This window comes from Haplochromis burtoni, unplaced genomic scaffold (assembly GCF_018398535.1).
Source record: "Haplochromis burtoni strain Fernald_Lab_line unplaced genomic scaffold, NCSU_Asbu1 Contig_653, whole genome shotgun sequence".
Lineage (NCBI taxonomy): Eukaryota > Metazoa > Chordata > Actinopteri > Cichliformes > Cichlidae > Haplochromis > Haplochromis burtoni.
The window spans coordinates 63,359-79,577 of NW_024583014.1; the positions used below are offsets into that span (position 1 = coordinate 63,359).

The 16,219-nt window shown below is 38.0% G+C and overlaps 1 long non-coding RNA gene across 1 annotated transcript; it reads right to left on the reverse strand.

The window, feature by feature from the left end:
• Positions 1-6: 6 nt before the first annotated feature.
• On the reverse strand, positions 7-15,857 carry LOC102309511. Its single transcript, XR_001335809.1, has 4 exons — positions 15,821-15,857; positions 3,935-4,093; positions 3,555-3,597; positions 7-1,477 (listed from the first exon to the last, which is right to left on the reverse strand). It is a non-coding gene; the product is annotated as an uncharacterized LOC102309511 (long non-coding RNA).
• Positions 15,858-16,219: the final 362 nt, after the last annotated feature.

Sequence of the window (16,219 nt, forward strand, 5' to 3'; positions counted from 1 at the left end):
TTGCCCAAAATTACACCGGTATTACCGTGAACGGTATGATATAGCCCAGCCCTATTGTACACACATCTTATATCAGACGTTTGGGTGACATATTCAGCTCCATTTGAATGTTCTCCAAAGGTGAATATGCCTGTGGTGAAGTGTTTGAACTGACCCACTATTTCTGCCCACTGCCACAGCATCACATACACTACGTTGTGCTAGCAGTCCCTCATTCACCACAAGTTGCAAAGTGTGCGTGAAGCATCCAAAACTTGCAACACCTAGCCAGTCCATTGCCTTTGTTATATTGTTGCCGTTGTCTCACAAAACAACGTGGACTTTGGAATTTTCCACGCATTTAACATTTCGTCCATAGCTGTAGCGATGGACTCTCCTGAGTGTGAGCCACAAAACTCTTTAGCCTGCAACACTGCTTTTTGCAAAGCTGCAAAACTTGAGTCTATCCATTGTACAGTCAGACTTAGCAATGACAACGGACAAATGTCCGAGCTCCAGATATCAGTTGTTAAGCTTAATGCTTTCCAAACATTCAGAGATGAACTTACACACCTGCTTGTACTTCTCTGGGATAGCTTTCTCTGAGATAAAATGCCAGTTCAGCAGCATATAGCGAGGCTCCAAATGCTCCATTAAGCATCGAAAACCGACATTTTCCACAACAGAAGGGTTTGGTCATCAAGCACAATAAATTCAACAATTTTCTCCATTATCAGCTTTGCTTTATTGCTTTCTGGAGGGAGTTTCTCACACCTCTGAATACTTTCTGTTTGTGTGTTTCTTCGGAACATTGGAGGCCTGGATAAATTCCATGTACTCCTTTCTCTGGTATTTCGGTAAGTGGTTAATCATGTTTGTGGTGTTAAAGTTCCCAACACTGCTACCACCTTGTGAAACACTTGCATTGCATAAGTTACACTCAGCAGTCTTGCTTTTTTCTTCTTTCAGCCTGAAGTAACTCACACCGCTGACAAGACCACCGACAGATCTCGCACACGATAACCACTCTATCACGTGACGCATACTGTTCCGACGTGCTAAGGTCATGACCTTGGTTATGCCATGTCACAAGTTTTGTGAGGTTTTTTTGTGATATTTATTGGATTGGGTTACATATTTTTATTTCTCCCCGATATCCAATCCTGTTAGGTGACTCTAAAGGGTGGACTCATGTGACAGAAACACACAGAGGCTCGGGAGTGCAGTGAATTAGGTTTATTTACAGTGACGGGGTATTTACAAAGGTGAGAGCTATTTGCAGTGACAGGGTAAATGTACAATGATGAGGAGAAAACGAAAGCACAGAGCCTGGCGTGCTGGGAGGACTGATGCCGTACTTGAGCGATCTAAGGGAGAACGACAAATAGAGTAAGGCGGTGACCCTAAAAACTGAGAGCAAAACATATGCAGATAGGGAGAATTGGAGAGCTTACTGACTGAAGAAGTCATTAGGATGAGTGATGAAATGTTTCGCCCACTGAAAACACAACGTCCAGAACAGAATCAATTTTTTGGTACATATACTGTAATCAGGGTTCATACGCCTTTTTCAGGGTCAAATTCAAGCACTTTTAAAGTACTTTCAAGGTCCCTTTTCAAGCTTTTCCAGCACATCCCCCCCCCAGCCAACAAAAAAAAAAAAAGAATGCATGTGTCTCAATTCGCATCACCTCAGTAAGACCATGTGAAAATTAAAACAAATCATCCTAGGTGAACTTAAACACCTTTGTTCCCCTTCTGTTAAGACATAGAAAAACGAACTACACAAAAATACTGCAAAATGAAACCGTCACCTTATATACATAGTGTATGAACTGAAAATGCAAATTTCAGTTAAAAATTAAGATCAAATCAACTTGTTAGAGATATTCTTCTCCTGTTGAAAAACAAAAACTGTGATCATCTGTGATATTATTATGTACAATTCCAATGTATTTTGTTCATCTCCCTTAAATAAACTGGCAGCCTTAAAGTATGAAATATTCATATTCAAATACACATAAATGTGTCTACTGTCTCAGTGGCTGATAGTGCCCCATGGGCCTCGGTGTGAGCTTGAAGACATTTATAATGTTTAAGTAGTTTAATGTGTCGGTGCTGACGATAAACACATTTTGAGTGAAAGCCGGGGAACTTTGGTAGCACAGAAACAAGTGGCTATTCTTTGTGACCATATGGATCGGTCCCTCATATTACCATTATTTCACCCAAAGGCACCAAGTTAATACTCAAAAAAACTGCAGCAATACACACAAATAATAACAGTACTTGGTGACAACTTTGCTTTTAGCCTTTAACCCTCTGGTGTCCAGGGTATAATTGGCCATTTTTGACTACTTTTGATTTGGCCTCTATATTTCACCTTTAAAAACTATTTATCTCGCGCCAATCTGTTATTTTCTCATTTTGACAAACTGTATCAGCACCATTTATCTAAATTCAGACAAAATTTAAAATACCAGTAGAAAGTGATATTTTTGACTGCAAAAACCACAAGCATGTTTAACGAATAATTTTCATAACTTGCAAATAATAATGCAAATTGAAATTGTACATTTTTTAAAAATATGCACAACTTTTGCAAACAACAAAGTTATATGGTTATATGGTACAATCAGGTGCTCTGCATCGAATAAAAAGGGACACACATTATTTATGCAACTCCAAAAAATAGTTTGTGTCCACTATAACATAGATGAGAACAGCATAGGGATAAATCCGGCAGGTCTGACAGCAGGTGTATCACTCCTGTTTTCCATGTGGAGACAGCTTTTACACTGCAATATGCCTTTGGTGGCTTTTTTGCAGCAACTGTGACATTCACTAGTAGAACTGACACACAAAACAAAAAAACCACTACACTACACACTACCTACACAAGACAACACACTAACTTGAGACTCCAAACATGGTAAACGTCACAAATCTCTCAAATATCAAAACTCTCTCTCTCTCTCTCTCTTTCGCTCACTCGCTTTCTCTCGCCGGTCACTCCTAAAACTTCCCGCTCTTCCCAAACAACCAAATGCCACGTGTTGCCATATCATTTTTTTATTGGTTGACATGGTACATTTTTCCACCAATATGGAAGGAGTGTTTTTTCTTTTTCTTTTTTCACTCACAAGCAAAGCGTGTTTGCTAGCGCTCTCCTTAGAAAACGTCGTTTTTACCGTTTCTTCCCAGAGTAAATGCCACTGTTTTATTCAGAAAAACAAACAAACAAACAAACATCAGTTTTACGTGGCCTATCAACACAATTTAAAAAGCAGCATATAGTTTGAAGTCCGCACGTTCGACCCAAGTTGAAATGGAGACTCTGGATCCGTCAACCCCAGAGGGTTAATCAGAAAGCCTTAAGTTGGCTAGTTATGCATCGGGCTAATGTTAAGTAATGTTAGCTAAGTTCACAGCATATTCCATAATAGCGCTGCCATACTGCATCACACTCAGTGCATTTCTCCAGCGAGTTTGATAGCTAGCAAAATAATAGTCATAATTTTTAAAAATAGCTTCTGTAATGTACACGTACTGGGAAATGATTTACTAGGACTCACCTGTCATGCGACTAGAGAGCGCAAACTCCGCCATTGTTGTGTTCTGTACCATAAGTGGAAGAAAGGCATAAAAGATGCGAAAGTTAAAGCCAACTGTGGTAACTGGAGCATGTGACCTCCAAACTCAATAAGCAGATCCAAGGAATGACATCTGAGATCTCTGTCTAGAAGAGACTTAGGAACAGCAAATACACTGCACAGAACACTCAAACTTCCAGCTTAAAGGATAAAATGCTGCCAGCAGGGGCAAGTGTCAGCAGGGGCCAAAGGCCTGTACAGAACTGGACTCAAGTGCAGAACCAGGTACGGAGACACCTGAGTTAAATTCACACAAAACAAAGGTCTAAGTGGTGAGTTGGGTGCAGAGATGAAGAGCTGACCTGGATTCCAGGATTCCCTGTGAGTGACGGTGGAAGAAGGGCTGGCAGTGAGTTGTGGAAATTTCCCTCCTAGAGATTGGAGTGTGGTGTAATTCCAATGATAGTTATGACCAGTATCCAAAAGGCGAGTTCAGTTGGAGCGGTGGTGTAACGATGGAACTGCACAAAGAAATCGAGGTAAGTATACACAAAACTGGGACATAGATCAAGAACTCTATTTATTTGTATTACTTTAGTACTTGTATTTATAATACTCAGGTTGTTGCGCTCTATTTATTTGTATTACTTGTTATTCTGCTTTCTTTTTGTTCTGTTTCTTTCGCTCCGGGACCTTGTGCACCTAATTTCATTACACCTCATGTAAACATGTGATGCGAATGACAATAAAGAATCCTTGAAGAACAATGAGCCTATTACCAACATGGGTAAGTTGACGAACTGGCAGTGAAGAGACAGCCATGCTGGTCATAAATACCCTCTGACGAATGCCATACATTAGTTTCTGGTGAGCAGCACAGATGAGTGAAGGCAGCTCTGCCCAGGGGCAGACACCGGAGAAAAAGGAGCCACAACAAAAATTTCCCAACTGCTCACATGGTCCATGAAAGCAAGTAGAGAATTTTTTTTAAATATATAGCACCTTGAAACTGTACGCTAAGCAAAGGAAGGAGGCCGAGCACTACTGAGTGTCAGAACCACTGTTCAAGATGAAAAAGCAAAGATCCATGAGAACATCAGGAAGATGGTCACAACTGATCATGAGCTTAGTGAATACCTCAGGCAGCAGAAACATAAGAACGAAGAGGAGCAACAAGAGGCATAGTCAGGGAAGGACAATTCCCTGCATGGCATCTACCACTAGCAGATAGAAGAAGTGGGTGAAATCTAAAAATCCTATCAATGGCCGGGCAAAGCTTGTCTGAAAGATAGCATGAAGGCACCAATCATGGCAGCAGGGGAACAAGCTCTAAACACAAGGTCTACAAAACCAGGTAATACCACAGGTGCAGGCTGTGCAAAGATGACCTTGAGATAATCCAGCAGATAACAGGAGGTTGCAAGATGTTAGAAGCAGGGCACAAATGGCACACCATAATCAAGTGACTGGCATAGTAAAAGTCAACAGGACTTGGTCACACTCCATCCGACCAACCTTCAAATGCTTGACCATTTAATCAGTTTATAGTGGACTGATGAAAAGTCGTGTTTGGGGAAACAAAAAAAACAACAACATTTTTTCAGAGCTCTTGGTAGCACATTGAAACCTCTTGATCAGTCATTCTTTAAGTGATATAGATACATCATTATTGTTTTTTTTTTAAATTTATGACCATTATATATATGTTTTTCTTCATGACAGTTTAAAATTGAGATGCAAGCCCATCCATCCATCCATTCGCTTCCACTTATCGTTTTCAGGGTTGCGGGGGGCGCTGGAGCCTATCCCAGCTGTCATAGGGCGAAAGGCAGGGTACATAAACATAGCTCAAGCAAATTTCCCCTTTATCTACAATACCGGAATAAAGATTCATCTAGAAAAATACGGAAAAGCTTAGTATTATCAACAATTAAATCTGACAACAGCTGGGAATAGGGAACTTAACCTTTAAAGCACATGTAATAAACAATAAAGTTGAAAAATATTTGTGACTATCATTATTACCGGAAACTGATAAAATGATGATAAGGGAGTGGAACTGAAGAGTTGACTTTTTGGAGATTTCTTAAATAAATGTAAAATAAATAAATCAGAAATAAAATAAAAAAAACAATTATATCATTATCAAAACATCATAAAATGTGAAACTAGGAAAAGAGAAGACAGTTTTAGCCTGTGCTATTTGAGAGAAAAAGGAATTTAAATGAGAAGAGGAAAAAAAAGCTTAATGGACTGCTGACGTGCTTAATGATACATTTGTTGAATGCCCATGAAACATCTTTGGTGTAAATTGCTTCAAGTTTTTGAAAGTGGCTTGAATATCTCCAATCACCTTTTCCAAGTCCAATTTTCATCCATCCTTTAAAAAAAAAGAAAAACCTTTCTTTCCCCCCTTGTCCTCCCCCCACCCCCCCCACTGCCCACCCTTCCCCCATCTCTCCCAGTCCTTTTTTCACCTCTTTTCTTTGGTTCTTATTACCCAACCTAATGATAGCCAGTCTTCACACAGAGAGGCACTGATGGCAATGTGCGCCTATCGTTATATTTAGATCTAATTAAAGATCATTATAATCTATCACCACAATGGAGACCAGACTGTGATAGAGTCAGAAGAATGGGGATGGGAGACAGAAAGGGAAGCAGGGAGAAAGAAAGACAGGACAAAAGAAAAAAGACAGAAAGGCTTATTGTGGGATCTGTGCAGGAGGAGTTTGAGAACTTGAATGTGTCTCAGTTGTGGAAAACTACTACTCCATATTGTTCCATAACTACACCCTTTTTTCCCCAATTATCAAATTGGGAAATGTGATTACAACACATTACAGTGATTGCGATCCTTGTTGTGGCTCAAGAGGAAAAAGAAAAAGGATAAAAGGAGTAGTGATGAAAAAGTAACAACTAAAGAGAAGTGCAACAATAAGGTGACCCCCAGTAGTTGTACTAACCCTTGAGAGAGGATGTTTTTTGTATGGTATTAAAATTAAATTGGATTTTCTTGGGTAAGGCAATATTTAAAACACAAACTGTATATAATCAATATGTACAATACAGTCTTACAGCAACTATTTATAAGTGTGAGCTAAAGAATTCTTGCAAAACACCTTAATCACAGGTAGCCCCATTGAGACTCAATGTCTCTTTTACAAAAGAGATCCTACCCATAGGATAGAGCATGGCTATTCAACTACGAAGTTAGTTGGGCCAGATTTTCAAACCGGGAATTTATCTGGGCCAGATTTTTTTTTTTAAGCCAGTAAGCAGTAGATCATGATCAATTTCAAACCCACACAACTGTATTGAAAAACAAATCATTTTTTTATTCCTATTCCCCTGTAAATCTGGTGACCTCTCACAAATGCACACCAAAAGGTCCATTTAAAAAAAGGGAGCTATAACTAAACTATTTTTTGCACATTTGAAATAATAATAATAACAAAAAAACATTTTGATAATTCCCTTTCAATTCACTCACTTTTCCTGCCATGGATGGAGCCCCATCCGTCACAAGTATACAGACACGCTTCATATCCAGACCATTTTCCTCAAAAAGAGCTGAAATCTTCTCAAACATTATTTCGCCAGCTGTGTGTCCCTCTAACGGTAGTAAGCCGAGCAATTTCCCATCCAAAAAACGGACATATACGCACAACTGTGCATTATCAGTTCTGTCTGTGATCTCCTGCTATAGACATTACATCAGTTTTCTTCAGGTCATCTAACAGCATTTCAAACTCGTCTGACGCCAGAACTTCAACTCTACGAATATTTGAACTGTCTGACAGGGGTACGTTTGTAATAGCAGATGTCACACTTACTCTAAATTTTTTCATCACTTTTCACCGCATCCACCACGGCCAGCATGCAGTATTTCGCTGTTTCAGAATCTGTGAAAGGCCTTTTCTTCTTCGCCAAGAAGCAAACATGAAGGGAAGCTGCTGCAGCTCTCTCTTGGGCTGTACAGGACCTTCACCATGGTAGTACAACTCCGGTTGTAAGATTATTAAATTCGGTAAAATGAATAAGTATTTGTCAGTCTGGGCAGGGTTAAACCGGCAGTTTTCATTGTCAGTTTTGTGCTTTTGGAGTGAGAAAGACATGCTGTTGTCGCATCATATATTACGATGATTGTTTAATATGTTTACATCACGGTGCATTGTGGGTTAAATATTGCTAGGCTACTAGGAGTGTTGCATTCACAGTCTACACTACGCTGTAGGAATTTTTAATTTTTTTTTTTTTTAATTAACTCATTTTTTGCGTTTTCTCTGTGTTTTTGCCAGGACCACAGGCAGGGCCACTCGCAGGTTGCTTCTGGGCCGCATTTGGCCCGCGGGCCGCCATTTGAATAGGCTTGGGATAGAGGCATAATAGGTATGAAGTGACATAGTATTATTGTATTTGAAACTTTTTGCCACATATAGGGCACATTTGAAAAATGGGTATTTAATTGCAAAGAAATTAATGAATTTGATGAACAATCCAATTCAGCATCTGACAGGAGAGCAATTTGTGGCCCTGTTTTAATATTTCTGAGAAAGGCAAATGGAATACTACTACTATGATGATCCCTGTAGCACAATCTGTGGTGCTGATGGTTAAAGCTTGGTGTTTTAATTTTGCAAGTGCTCTCCCTCTCTCTCTCTCTCACACACACACACACACACACAAACACGCACGCACACACAGGGGAAAGGCATTTTGCTAAAAATTAATGGGTGGATAAAGTGATTATTGTTTTGCAATACATCTTTTTAACATCAAAGCTTTGTAATCAAAAAGAGGGAGCATAATCATTTTTGCATTTTCTCTCTGCCTGTACGACTAAAAACACATGCACTCTCCTAAATCCACCCCAACATCACATTACCAAATCACGATGACTCTGTGAATACACACTGTTTATTAACATCTAACAAATTCTCCTTTATTTTAAACAATGTAATGGCTATAAATTAATGTTTAAGAACCATTCATTGTTCCCTTATTAAAAGTGAATTACACAAATGTGTTTTAGTCCTTCATGCTAATAATGTGATTGGGTGTCTGTGTGTGTGCATATTGTGCAGAATGCTAGTTTCTGAACATGTGCTGCAGCTGGATGCTCGGCTAGGTTATGGTCTCCAGTTCAGTCCAGTTCTCTCTGCCTCACTGTGTGCGTGTGTAGCCTTTGTTGTGGCTGTTGTTATTCCCAACCCCAGGCTGAGTGAATAAAACAAGGCCAAGACAATGAGAGGATTAGAACAATAATACAGTACAACACTGGAATATTCAGTAGAAACACCTATACTTTAAAAAGCAAACTACTCTGAGCTAGAGGTAGAGCAAATGTCAGACACATATGTGAACAATATGCTTTGAGTGATTCCTCCAGCTATTATTATGACCGTGCCAAGGAGGAGATAGAAATAGTAGGAGAAAAATAGTGGAGGAATTGTATCGTTGTATTGTAGGCAATGATTCAATGCTTTTTTCACTGTATCATCTACATGTTTCAAACTTGATCTTGTACTCAAGTTTACTGGAATAATGCTGGACAATTCGACTAGCAATAAACTTGTATCCAATGGTAATAATGAAATGACAAAATACATATATTAGTATGCGTGCGTGAACAATCTTTTATCTATTTATTATGAGAAGTTCAAACTTATGTTTCAAGTGGTATGACTATATACATTTACATAGTAAATAAAGTGCTCCTAAAGTAATCAACAAATTACATCAATTAGAATTGTTTTCCTCTTTAAATATCATATTTGATAAATACTGATATGCAATAACTGATATGCTCTCCAAGAAATCTCTAATCTCCCTGAATAAACTGCATCTCTTCTACCATGGATTGCTATTGCTGATGGTGGCCCTTATTTTGCTCTGCAGCCTGAGTAAACTCAGCATAACAGAACATGAACTAGCTGTTCACCTGCTGCAGCTTCTGGTTAGAGCAACCTTAAAGCACACAGCAGAGCTCCTGAACAGAACAAGAATCACCATTAACAGTCCAAGATTGTGAGATAAACCCAATAATGAAACAAGATGCTTTCTGATGAAGACACTCGATGATACTAATGTAATGTATACACACACACACACACACACACACACACACACACACACACACACACACACACACACACACACACGTCTAATATTTTCTTATGACGCTTCCAATTTAACACTGATTACATAATTCTTTTTACTGATCATTCTTCCAGAAAATTTCACGTCAATTTCGGTCATAGAAAAGATCAAACTGTTATTTTCCTAACACTGTCACATGCCTGCTGCGAGTTAATGCAGCTGAAAACACATTCACCTGTCTGTGTTGCTGTTCTCCACTAAAATGAGATCAAAGAATGAACAGTGACAATTTTCTGACATTATTTGCCTATGTTCACTGTTATTCACTTTGTCATTTTCAACTGGTGCTCATTTGGTCAATGACTGTCACAGAAACGTATTCTTCCTGAGATGAAAATGGTAAAAACAATACCTCAGCCTAAGTCACCTCCAATTCCTGCTCCCTGCACTTCTCATGAATACTTCAACAAACTACAGACCTCACATATCATTCATCCTCCTCTGTTTCTTTTTCTTGCAGCTTTGCCATGTCAATCTTCAGCACAACGGATAGCACATGGCTTCACACTTTTTGTTTCTCAACCCAGAAATTTATGTTCATAACTATGCCTGCTCGTCTCATCACTCAGGATCTATCTCGTCTATGTACCTTTTCACTCTGTCTGTGTTGGGTTGTCAAACTCTCATCCTCCTTGCTCTCTATTGCCCCATGAGAGTGCATTATAGAAGAAAAGATGACAAGAAGAAAAGAAAGTGGAAAAATATTTATTAATTAGCGTTAGAGTTCTATTGTGAGCAATAATGAATTTAATGAATACAGAGATGAAGAAAGAAAATGAACCACAAAGGCAGAAGAAGTGCAGAGAAAAAGAAATGCACTACAGCTCTAATGTACAAACACTTGTTTATGCACATAAACAGAGACAGATCATTTGGCAGTTAACCAACATGTTTGTATCAGTCCATTGTGTCTGTAATGAAAGGGAAATCTCAAAACAGTTTAATCTAACAAGCAGCAATTTGCTTGGTTTACTAAAAACTTAAAACAAGCAAAAATCCTTTAGCTTTAGCAGGAATATGCAGATGCTTTGTGGCTTTAGTTTGAGTTGAGTTAACGGTTTAATTTAGAGTTGTCACTCTTAGGTGGGGCAATGCTGGGGGAAACAGGGTGATTTGATATGCAAAAACTCAGCCATTCTCTTTAGATATATGGCAAATGGACAGAGATGAATAAAGACAATTTTAGGAAGACAAGAAAATAGAAAAGAAAAATGTTTTATTCCTTTTCCTTTGACACACACACACACTCATGCACGTATATATATAAAATGGGGAAAAAGGGTGAATCCAAATTTTAATTTCGTTTTTTTTAAAAGTATATTGAGAAAGAAAGGTTGTGCCACACACAAAATGGATTTAGGTCTGTGTTTTTATGAACACACCATTAAAGAGTAAATATATGACAGCACTAATGGGCTATTGGAGTTCCCATCGCACATGATGGATGGAATTAAAGTAATTGCCTCTGTGTGTTTAAATCAATTATAGAAAGCTGCTGCAGAGAGGCGTGACAAATTGCAAGAAGAGTCCTCACAATATTCCCTCCTGTCTTTATGTGTGTGTGATACACACCCCAATGACATTTTCCTTGAAATTATCTTTCCCATTCATTTCACTTCATTGCTCCCTTTGCACTAAACCCCATCCATATACTTCACCATGACTATGCATGTTGCATGTAGACATTTATAGTATATAGATATTTGTGTGGGCATGTGTGTCCATACCTGCCGGTGTGCACAATTTGTGTACCAGTGCACATGAGCAAATGGCATCAACTTCTTTCATCTAGTTCAGTGAGTTTCACTTCGGGAGTTATTGTGTCCTGAGGGTAGGACTCCTGCTGACATAATGATTTAAAGGTAACTCTCTATGGACCTAGACAATTTAGGTTGGAAATAATGCTCACTCCAAGTCTGGAGAGTTGCATTCCTTGCACTGTTTGTTTGCAGCAACAGCAAAGTGTATTGTTGACACATAAGAGTTCTATATATTCTTTCTAAAGGAAACTGTAAGAATGTATTATAAATACTGATTTCTAAACAATGAATAGCTAGAAAAACAGGGAAGTAAAGGAATACTCCAACACTAAGACTTGTTTGTGATGATTATCAATATTGCAGTCTTTATTGTTGGCACACCTTCATTTACTGGATATATGGAATTTGAAGTTAAGTTTAAGCAGTGGGAGTGTTGGCCTTAAACTAAAGAGGTCCTTAGGTTAGGTGCATTACATGGTGAGACCCCTAGCACTACACCTAGCATTCAAATATGGTAAACCTACTTTTGAAATTATTTTAATATATGATATATGAAAATGATAATTGCAGAGTATTTAAGTTGAACTACAGTTGGCAGATCTAAAGCTAAGCTAGCTACTAACCAACCATAGCTGTCTACAAATTATTAAATGAGTAGGTTAATCTGCAATTACAGTAAGTGCAATTTCTAAGTTATTTACTATTTTGCAAATGATCCTTTTTCTTCCTGCCCATAGATATCCATGCAGCTATGGCCCAGTTGATGCTAACTAATTCCATTCCTGTCTTTTTAGTGGTTTTAGCTAAGATATTGAAACCCCAAAACTTCTCCTGAGTTTTGAGCAGTTGCCAAGACTAGAAAAGAACTGCATAAAATTTCACATTGTCTTTACATTAATATTGCCAGTACAATATATTATTTTTATTTTTATTTTTTTGATAATGAAAGGTTTGCAGGGCATGAAGGTAAAGAATTTGCTTGTCATTGTACACAGCTGGATTGAATAGGCACTACAAAAGATACATATTTGTGAAACTAGGATTACCAAGCACGTGACAATGAAAAAAGCATCTTAGCTTCATATGGATAAGTGAGTATTGTTGTCTGTCACAGTAGTGATTAAGCATAATGGCATTGAAAGGTGACCCCCAGTAGTTTTACTTTTGGTAAAATGGTAACTGAAATTGCTCTGTAAGTTTAATATAAACTTAAGTCTTCAACTGTGAGACTTGCTGTAATACCAGCAAAAAACAACATGCCTGGAATGTTTGATTTCAAATTGCTATTTTATCTGTGAAGGACAATGTGCTTCAAAAATCATCATGATTGCCAAAATCTGTCATTTAAGTCGTTTCTTTATGGCTACGTTCACACTGCAGGGGAAAGTGCATCAAATCCGACTTTCATGACCCTATGCGACCCATATCCGATCATGGTATGACAGTGTGAACAGCACAAATCCGATATTTTCAAATCCGACCTGGGTCACTTTCGTATGTGGTACTGAATCTGATACATATCTGATGTTTTAGAAAGCGACTGCTGTTTGAATGGTCATCTTGCATTAAATCCGTCTTTTACATTACTGACACAAAACAGACACCAATTATTAGCGCCGAGAAGACATTGTGAACGCTTCCTGGCCATCCAGTGAAACTGTTGGGAAGACAACGTTGGAGGAACATGAACATTTTATTTGTACTGTATAATCTACAGATTCTGACAGAACACTGCAACTATCCTTTGAAGCACTGCTCCTCTCTCAAACAACAATAAGGATAATTATTAGGCCATATGTAAATAACTTTATAACTTAAAGCAAAATTGGGAAATGTAAAGTCCGAAACAGTCAAACAATACTGTTTGGTCTGAGTCTAAACAGAGCGCGTTTTCTGTCATGTTTTATTTGTAGTGTGAACAAGCAGACAAAAAAAAAGCAGATTTGTTCAAAAAAATCGCATTAAGACCTGCAGTGTGAATGTAGCCTATGTCTCAAAGTCCTTCTGCAAAGTTCAGTGCTTTTGATTATTGGCTGTCTTTTTTAGTTTGCTGTTTAACTAAATTGTGGTTGGAGTTTTGTCCTCTCACACACATCTCTTATTTGCTTATGTGAATGTGTGTCTCCATTTGTTTGACTTCTTTTACTCATCTGGAAGCAGCTTAGTCTTCTGAGCTCCGCTGGCTGCAATCCTAACCAAACCTAAGCTCTTGCTCTCTCTCAGTCTCTCCTCTCTCTAACCCCAAATCAAGACTGCCCCATGTTTCAATCTTTTCTCTCTATCCAGCTTTGTAACTCTGTCATTTCATTTTTCCTTCATTTCACTTTTCATTCAGCCCATTTTGAAAGTTACTTTCCCCCACCCGGTTTAGTTCTTTCTTCTCAGTTCTGAAACCTGTTTATATAAGGTTAATCTGCCTTTGACAAATGAATGCCCCTCTACTTCTTTCGAAGTCTTAGAGAAGCACAAAATATGTGGAAAGGATTTAAGGTAAGACCCAGGGCCACAGCTAGCTTTTTATATCTATACCCAATTTTTGAGCCCAGACTCACAGACAAACATACAGCAGTCCTGCGTTAACAAAACTCACTCAATGAATCAGGAAGAGTAGCACAGCAAAAAGAGAAACTTTTTTAAAAGTTTAACTGACATTAAACTACAGGAAGATGAATCTTGTTTACTGCATATTGCCATATTTCAGTTTATTAGTCTTTTCGTCTTCATATTTGACATACTACATTGCAAGATTACATTTTTATCCCACTAAACATTTCTTGCAGAAACTACCTCGGTGGTTTAAAAGAACTTCTTTTATGTCTTTTTTGGGGGGGAACAGTGGAAATAATGGTAATGACCAACAAAGTATATATTTATACTTTAGATTTTTTCAGACACACTAATACAACATAAGTAATTTACCACAATGCATAATCAGATGACAAACACTTTTTTGGACACTTAATGTCAGAATGGTATTTATAAAATATAGAAATATACATTTATTAAAAAAGCATATGTGTTTAATCTGTCATTTTAAGAGACATCTAGGGGACATAGCACATGTAAAATCCCAATTATAATATAATTATGTACCCTATTGAATTTACATTTTGGTTGCAAATCTAAATGTACCCACATACTGATCATTTAACCTTCATAGTAAAGAAATCATTCCTGGACTGTCTGACATCGATAGCCACTAACGGGTCCAAATGCTGCTTCAGGTCCCAAAGTCAAACGAACGCTGCGGCATCATTGAGACTTAAAAACGCTCTAAATTCTTTCATCCTTTATAAAATGATCAGTGTAGCTGGTCTACCAGGTGTAACAATTAAGTTAAACATCCAGGCATCCATGAAAACAGAATTTATCAAATTTAACAGAGTTAGAAGTCAGCAGGGAGTTAGCTCGCTAGTTTCCACCTAAACATAATATACCATGTTCTGATAGACTTGTAGTCAAGACCACCTAATCTGAGACCAAGACAAGACCAAGTCGAGGCGAGACCAAGACCGAGACAAAAAAAGTCTTTAAACTGCAGCCAGGTGCTGTTTCGTTTACGGGTGTCAGGCATATTTATGTGTTTTTTCTTTCACACAGCCCTCCTCACCGCTGTCTACTGTCTCACTCACTTACTGAGAGGACACATGCATGCTCCATTCGACTGTCGCGTCTCTCACCCTCTCTGTTTTTCACATAATGATATTATCCTATATCCTTGAATGTGATTGGCCACAATATGGAGGGATTGGAACATAGCTGAGCCACCGTGTGAGAGCTGAGCAACGAAAGGAAATTAAGTGAGGGTAGAAATGACTGAAAGATTATTAGGCTCTGTTTTGAGTTTTGTTCAAAAAAGAATATAGGAAAAAAATAAATATCATATAGGAAAAAAATAAATATCACATATACAGGACACCTTTTTTTAATTAAGCAGCAAGGCAGAACAAAGTTGGGGCTGTATCAAGACACAGGGACTAAACCCCAATTCAACCAGACCCAGAACTGATCCGGAATTAAAACAGGACTACAACAGTTCAAAATCAGGACTACTTAGGACTTAACCAAAACAGAACCAGAATCAAAACTAGATGATAGTAGCACTAAAAATCACCATAGACCTGCACTACACTTATTTTTTAATTCTACCAAAGTCCACTATTTAGATTCAGAAAAGTTTATATAATTATTTAGCCTTGTTGTGCAAACAAGCCTGCATAATTTCATAAATATAGAATTTGAAAAGTAACAAATTGTATCTAAAAAGTTACACTAGGCACTAGATACATGTTCTGAACAACCATTTGACTAACATGTGTGTCTCACCTGCTCTTGTTCCATCTCTGTTCTGTCCTCATTCTCCTCTCTCCCTCCCTCTCTATTCCTCTCTCTCCCTCTTTGTGCTGACAATCAAGCCAAACACCAACATCATCAAATATACAGTTGAAACCAGATATTTATGTACTCTTCTGATAAAAACACAAACACTTTTTTAATTGTAACATCAAATCAGACTAAATGTTTACTTTTTTAGATTGATAAATATAAAAAATATATTTGTTAACTTTAGGAGTAGAGAGAGAAACTATCTGTATTTCTTAATTGCAAATGGCACTAAATTGTATTCAAATTTGAGCCACACTTACGGAGGTCGACAATTCTTTTCCTGGTGTTTTGGCTGATATCTCTTGATTTTCCCATGTCAAAGAAACAGGCTCCAGTGTT